Here is a 7,383-nt window from a genome sequence, read left to right on the forward strand (position 1 = left end):
AAGAATTGACATAACATAACACAGATTGACAATCCCACCAACAAAATGGATGACATCCGTTTAAATATTGGAAACTTTATTAATATTTAACAATGGCATCCTTTACACCAAAAGACATTACAAGACCACATGACACCTGAAAATTCCATGACATCAGGAGATCACATGACACCTGAACATTCCATGACATCACCAGGTCACATGACACCTGAACATTCCATGACATCAGGAGATCACATGACACCTGGGAATTCCATTACATCACAAGATCACATCACACCTGAACATTCCATGACATCACAATTATGTACTTGGTGTATGAAGACCATAGACTATTGGACGGCTCATTTTTACATGAAGAGACTGAAGACCTGAGGAGAGCTCTCCACGTGACCAGCACCAAGAAAGGAAGAGAAGTCCTCCAGGTATGTAGGGAAGTTATACACCCGACATTTATCAGCTGACATATGTCCCTAAGGAGATTCCAGGATCTGAACTTTCTCTATGACCATATGACCGGCGTTTCATCTACCAGTATCGGAGTATTGATTGATATCTACGTCTGCTATGAGAAGGAGTAGATTTGCTCCATATTTTGTGCCAATTTCTGCCATAAGTGATGCTAAATATTTTGGTCTATGAGGGGCCCCGCTCCCGCTCTCCCGCTCCCGCTGTGAAACCCCGCTAACTATTCTTGTCACTTATAAAAGTGGTGAAATCTGTGAAAAGCTGCAACTATGGCGCAAATATGGCGTGCACCATAATGTGACTTTTTATACGGCATAAAAGTGGCGTAGAACATTTGATAAGATTCCCTCACTGGATTATTCATGTCTATTATTTTGTATATCTGTAATTCATATTTGATCTGGGTGATATGTATTCTGGGTGATATGTATACTGGGTGATATGTACACTGGATGATATGTATTCTGGGTGATATGTATACTGGATGATATGTATACTGGGTGATATGTATACTGGGTGATATGTATACTGGGTGATATATATACTGGGTGATATGTATACTGGGGGATATGTATACTGGGTGATATGTATTCTGGGTGATATGTACACTGGATGATATGTATTCTGGGTGATATGTATACTGGATGATATGTATACTGGATGATATGTATACTGGGTGATATGTATACTGGGTGATATATATACTGGGTGATATGTATACTGGGGGATATGTATACTGGGTGATATGTATACTGGGTTATATGTATACTGGGTGATATGTATACTGGGTGATATGTATACAGGGTGATATGTTCACTGGGTTATATGTATACAGGATGATATATATACTGGGTGATATGTATACTGGGTGATATGTATACTGGGTTATATGTATACTGGATGATATATATACTGGGTTATATGTATACTGGGTGATATGTATACTGGGTGATATGTTAACTGGGTGAAATGTATACTGGGTAATATATATACTGAGTGATATGTATACTGGGTGATATGTATACTGGGTGCTATGTATACTGTGTGCTGTATATACTGGTTGATATGTACACTAGATGATATGTATACTGGGTGATATGTATACTGGATGATATGTATAGTGGGTGATATGTATTCTGGATGATATGTACATTGGGTGATATCTATACTGGATGATATGTATACTGGTTTACAAGTATACTGGGTTAAATGTATACCGGATGATATGTATACTCTATTATATGTACACTGGGGGATATTTAAACTGGGGGATATGTACACTGGGTGATATGTATACTGGATGATATGTATACTGGGGGATATATATACTGGGTGATATGTATACTGGATGATATGTATACTGGGTGATATGTATACTGGATGATATGTATACTGGGTGATATGTATACTGGATGATATGTATACTGGGTGATATGTATACTGGGTGATATGTATACTGGGTGATATGTTCACTGGATGATATGAATACTGGGTGATATGTACACTGGATGATATGTATACTGGATGATATGTATACTGGGTGATATGTATACTGGGTGATATGTATACTGGATTATATGTATGCTGGATGATATGTATACTGGGTGGTATGTATACTGGGTGATATGTATACTGGGTGATATGTGCACTGGATGATATGAATACTGGGTGATAGGTACACTGTATTATATGTTTACTGGAGGATATGTACACTGGGTAACATATATACTGGATGATATGTATACTGTTTGGTATGTATACTGGGTGATATGTACACTGGGTAACATATATACTGGATGATATGTTACTGGATGATATGTACACTGGGTGATATGTACACTGGGTGATATGTATACTAGGTGATATGTACACTGGATGATATGTACACTGTATGATATGTATACTGGAGGATATGTACACTGGGTAATATGTATACTGCCTGATATGTATACTGGATGAAAGGTATACTGGGTGATATGTATACTGTGTGATATGTATACTGGTTTATATGTATACTGGGTGATATATACACTGGGTAACATATATACTGGATGATATGTTACTGGATGATATGTATACTGGATGATATATTACTGGATGATATGTACACTGGGTGATATGTACACTGGGTGATATGTATACTGCCTGATATGTATACTGGATGAAAGGTATACTGGGTGATATGTATACTGGATGATATGTATACTGGGTGATATGTATACTGGTTTATATGTATACTGGGTGATATATACACTGGGTAACATGTATACTGGATGATATGTTACTGGATGATATGTATACTGGATGATATGTATACTGGGTGATATGTAAACTGGTTGATATATATACTGGGTGATATGTATACTGTATGATATGTATACTGGGTGATATGTATACTGGTTTATATGTATACTGGGTGATATATACACTGGGTAACATGTATACTGGATGATATGTTACTGGGTGATATGTATACTGCGTGATATGTATACTGGATGTTATGTATACTGGGTGATATGTATACTGGGTGATATGTATACTGGTTTATATGTATACTGGGTGATATGTATACTGGGGATTGTAGTGAACATAAAACGGAATTGTGTTTTTTTTTTCTTCTAGAACAGAAAATCTCATCAAATCAAAAGATAAAAGACACAAAGACATTAACTCAAGATTAAGACACAATCTCAAGACTAAGACACAATCTCAAGACTAAAACACAATCTCAAGACTAAGACAATCTCAAGACTAAGACACAATCTCAAGACTAAGACACAATCTCAAGACTAAGACACAATCTCAAGACTACGACACAATCTCAAGAATAAGACACAATCTCAAGAATAAGACACAATCTCAAAAATAAGACACAATCTCAAGACTAACACACTATCTCAAGACTACGACACAATCTCAAGAATAAAACACAATCTCAAGAAGAAGGCTCAATCTCAAGAATTAGACACAATCTCAATACTAAGACACAATCTCAAGACTACGACACAATCTCAAAACTAAGACACAATCTCAAAACTACGAAACAATCTCAAGAATAAAACACAATCTCAAGAATAAGACACAATCTCAAGAATAAGACTCAATCTCAAGAATAATACACAATCTCAAGAATATTACTCAATAACAAGAATAAGACACAATCTCAAGAATAAGACACAATCTCAAGAATAAGACACAATCTCAAGAATATTACTCAATAACAAGAATAAGACACAATCTCAAGAATAAGACACAATCTAGAATAAGACACAATCTAAAGAATAAGAGACAATCTCAAGAATAAGACACAATCCCAAGAATAAGACTCAATCTCAAGAATAGGACACAATCTCAAGACTACGACACAATCTCAAGAATAAGACAGAATCTCAAGAATAAGACTCAATCTCAAGAATAAGACACAATCTCAAGACTACGACACAATCTCAAGAATAAGACACAATCTCAAGAATAAGACACAATCTCAAGAATAAATCACAATCTCAAGAATAAGACAATCTCAAGACTACGACACAATCTCAAGAATAAGACACAATCTGAAGAATAAGACTCAATCTCAAGAATAAGACACAATTTTAAGAATAAGACACAATCTCAAGACTACGACACAATCTCAAGAATAAGACACAATCTCAAGAATAAGACTCAATCTCAAGAATAAGACACAATCTCAAGAAAAAGACACAATCTCAAGACTACGACACAATCTCAAGACTACGACACAATCTCAGGAATAAGACACAATCTCAAGAATGAGACTCAATCTCAAGAATAAGACACAATCTCAAGAATAAGACACAATCTCAAGAATAAGACACAATCTCAAGAATATTACTCAATAACAAGAATAAGACACAATCTCAAGATTAAGACACAATCTCAAGAATAAGACTTAATCTTAAGAATAAGACACAATCTAAAGAATAAGACACAATCTCAAGAATAAGACACAATTTCAAGAATAAGACTCAATCTCAAGAATAGGACACAATCTCAAGACTACGACACAATCTCAAGACTACGACACAATCTCAAGAATAAGACACAATCTCAAGAATAAGACACAATCTCCAGAATAAGACACAATCTCAAGACTAAGACACAATCTCAAGACTACGACACAATCTCAAGAATAAGACACAATCTCAAGAATAAGACTCAATCTCAAGAATAAGACACAATCTCAAGAATAAGACACAATCTCAAGACAAAGACACAATCTCAAGACTACGACACAATCTCAAGAATAATACACAATCTCAAGAATAAGACTCAATTATAAGAATAAGACACAATCTCAAGAATAAGACACAATCTCAAGACTACGACACAATCTCAAGACTACGACACAATCTCAGGAATAAGACACAATCTCAAGAATAAGACACAATCTCAAGAATAAGACACAATCTCAAGAATAAGACACAATCTCAAGAATAAGACTCAATCTCAAGAATAAGACACAATCTCAAGACTACGACACAATCTCAAGAATAAGACACAATCTCAAGAATAAGACACAATCTCAAGAATAAAACACAATCTCAAGACTAAGACACAATCTCAAGACTACAACAATCTCAAGAATAAGACACAATCTCAAGAATAAGACACAATCTCAAGAATAAGACACAATCTCAAGACTACGACACAATCTCAAGAATAAGACACAATCTCAAGAATAAGACACAATCTCAAAAATAAGACACAATCTCAAGACTAAGAAACAATCTCAAGACTACGACACAATCTCAAGAATAAAACACAATCTCAAGAAGAAGACTCAATCTCAAGAATAAGACACAATCTCAATACTAAAACACAATCTCAAGACTACGACACAATCTCAAAACTAAGACACAATCTCAAAACTACGAAACAATCTTAAGAATAAAACACAATCTCAAGAATAAGACACAATCTCAAGAATAAGACTCAATCTCAAGAATAAGACACAATCTCAAGAATATTACTCAATAACAAGAATAAGACACAATCTCAAGAATAAGACACAATCTCAAGAATATTACTCAATGACAAGAATAAGACACAATCTCAAGACTAAGACACAATCTCAAAACTACAAAACAATCTCAAGAATAAGACACAATCTCAAGAATAAGACACAATCTCAAGAATATTACTCAATACCAAGAATAAGACACAATCTCAAGAATAAAACACAATCTCAAGAATAAGAGACAATCTCAAGAATAAGACTCAATCTCAAGAATAAGACACAATCTCAAGAATAAGACAATCTCAAGAATAAGACACAATCTCAAGACTACGACACAATCTCAAGACTACGACACAATCTCAAGAATAAAACACAATCTCAAGAATAAGACACAATCTCAAGAATAAGACAGAATCTCAAGAATAAGACTCAATCTCAAGAATAAGACACAATCTCAAAACGACGACCCAATCTGAAGAATAAGACAGAATCTCAAGAATAAGACACAATCTCAAGAATAAAACACAATCTCAAGACTACGACACAATCTCAAGAATAAGACACAATCTCAAGAATAAGACACAATCTCAAGACTACGACACAATCTCAAGAATAAGACACAATCTCAAGAATAAGACTCAATCTCAAGAATAAGACACAATCTCAAGACTACGACTCAATCTCAAGAATAAAACACAATCTCAGGAATAAGACAATCTCAAGAATAAGACACAATCTCAAGACTACGACTCAATCTCAAGAATAAAACACAATCTCAGGAATAAGACAATCTCAAGAATAAGACACAATCTCAAGACTACGACACAATCTCAAGACTACGACAATCTCAGGAATAAGACACAATCTCAAGAATAAGACTCAATCTCAAGAATAAGACACAATCTCAAGACTACGACTCAATCTCAAGTATAAAACACAATCTCAAGAATAAGACACAATCTCAAGACTAAGACACAATCTTAAGAATAAAACACAATCTCAAGAATAAGACTAAATCTCAAGAATAAGACACAATCTCAAGACTACGACACAATCTCAAGAATAAGAGACAGTCAGGAAATCATGGGAAGATTAAGACGTCATCACTAGACAGAGATCAGGTTAGAATAAAGGTGTTCTCCCATAATCAACATTCATCCCTTATCCTACAGGACGGGTGATAGATATCTGATGGCTGGAAGTGCGAGCGCTGGGACCCCAGTGATCCCTAGAACGTAGGTCTATGTTTCCCCTGTGTACATGGAGCGTCAGTGCACATGCGTGACCACCGCCCCACTCACTGTCTACCGGACGGAGACCTCCGAGTTGCTCCATTGTCTGTCTGAACCTTAGTATAGCCGGGAAGGCGTACTCTGCAGTGAGAGGACAGGGAGCAGGGCTATGTCTCCATTTGGAGTGTCCGTATTGGACTTGGGAGACAGTTTTAGCTTCGTCCATTTTCTGGGCAGTGAATGGAGCAGTGGTCACTCCTGTGAACTATCGCTCCATTCACACAGGGGACTCGGGGACCTGCGTTCCTGTAAACGCTGGGGTCCTAGCGCTCGCACCTCCAGCCATCTGACATCACACAATTTTGTTTGTGGGAAAACACCTTTTAGATTTGGAGGGTTCCTTCTTTTAGATTGTAAGCTCCTAGGAGCAGGGCTTAAGATTTGGTGGAACCCTTAGGAAATGGTGGGATCCTCTCTTTAGCGTTAGGCGTCCTGGTAATAATTGATTGTGAACTGTCGGAGAGGATTCCTTTCGTTACATTGTAATGTAGACGTGTCACATTGTATTGGATGTTATAACCAGACTCTGCTTTATGTCCAGATGCAGTAGGCAGACGATCGATCTGATCCAGGGTGATCTCCGATCGCCACATATGGGGTCAGGAAGGAATTATTTTTCCCCTTAGAGACAGATCTCCGGGG

The 7,383-nt window shown here is 36.3% G+C and overlaps 1 long non-coding RNA gene across 1 annotated transcript; it reads left to right on the top strand.

Moving 5' to 3' along the window:
• The first annotated feature begins 362 nt into the window (after positions 1–362).
• Positions 363–6,465, top strand: LOC142741972 (uncharacterized). Its single transcript, XR_012881255.1, has 2 exons — positions 363–425; positions 3,091–6,465. It is a non-coding gene; the product is annotated as an uncharacterized LOC142741972 (long non-coding RNA).
• The last annotated feature ends 918 nt before the right edge of the window (positions 6,466–7,383 follow it).

The sequence above is a fragment of the Rhinoderma darwinii genome, chromosome 2 (assembly GCF_050947455.1).
Source record: "Rhinoderma darwinii isolate aRhiDar2 chromosome 2, aRhiDar2.hap1, whole genome shotgun sequence".
NCBI lineage: Eukaryota > Metazoa > Chordata > Amphibia > Anura > Rhinodermatidae > Rhinoderma > Rhinoderma darwinii.